The sequence below is a fragment of the Carlito syrichta genome, unplaced genomic scaffold (assembly GCF_000164805.1).
Source record: "Carlito syrichta isolate Samal-C Ts95f unplaced genomic scaffold, Tarsius_syrichta-2.0.1 Scaffold308224, whole genome shotgun sequence".
Lineage (NCBI taxonomy): Eukaryota > Metazoa > Chordata > Mammalia > Primates > Tarsiidae > Carlito > Carlito syrichta.
The window spans coordinates 527,745-528,648 of record NW_007252320.1 but is presented as its reverse complement, the minus strand read 5'-3'; the positions used below and the strand labels follow the sequence as shown (position 1 = coordinate 528,648).

The window sequence follows — 904 nt, the reverse complement described above, 5'->3', positions numbered from 1 at the left end:
CTTGCACAAAGCAGACATGAGGGACTCAACCAGAATTTACTGAATGACTACTACGTGCCAGGCACTGTCCGAGGTGCTAAGGATGCCATTAAACCAGACAACGCCCCTGTTGTCTAGGAGACAAGTTAATAAACCACAAATCAATGAGAAGATGATTTTGGATCGGAATGTGCATTATGAAAACATACAAGTGTGTAATGGGCTGAAGGGTGATTCAGAAGAATGCAAAAATGGTCAGGGATGTTTTCTCTGGGACAGGACATTTGAGCTGAGCCCTGAAGGATGAGCCAGCCGGTCCACGGACCTGTGAGGGGAAAGTTAATTGTCTCTTAGGAAGAGACACGAAATTAACTCAGTGTTTATTACTGACGGGGGTACAAGCGACTTGGGAGAGGACAAGTGTGGAGGACACGGTGGAGATGGTTAATTGCTAATTCTCTGTCCTCTATCTTTATCAAAGCCAGGGGCCAGTTTTCCCTCACTTTGCCTACGCTTTTCATGGCTATTTTCAGTTTCTTAATCCTGCTCCCTGGTTTTCATTAAATTACAAGAATACAAGCCTCTGGCAGTGGTAAACACATCTGGAACCGTCAGAAAACACCAGACTAAAAGCTGTTGGAAAATAAAGGCCAAGGGTATTAAGATTTAGCTTTCAATATTATTAGGTCCGTTTAGCTGATATTTATTTTTATGATCACTACATCTCAGCATCATGATTGATCTTAGTCATAAACCATGTTATTAACTTGTTCATTGTTGTTTCTTTTCACATGTTCTCAAAGAAATCCTATTATGGGGTAAATCACTTTAGCAAAGCTATATATATATATATATATTTTTTTATTTATTTATTTATTTTTTTTTTTTAGTTGGAGTCTCACTCGGTCGCCCAGACTAGAGTGCA

The 904-nt window shown here is 39.7% G+C and overlaps 1 protein-coding gene across 1 annotated transcript in view; it reads right to left on the bottom strand.

Moving 5' to 3' along the window:
• FAM107B (family with sequence similarity 107 member B) overlaps positions 1–904 on the bottom strand; it is a 245,460-nt gene that overhangs the window by 143,454 nt on the left and 101,102 nt on the right. The window lies entirely within an intron of this gene.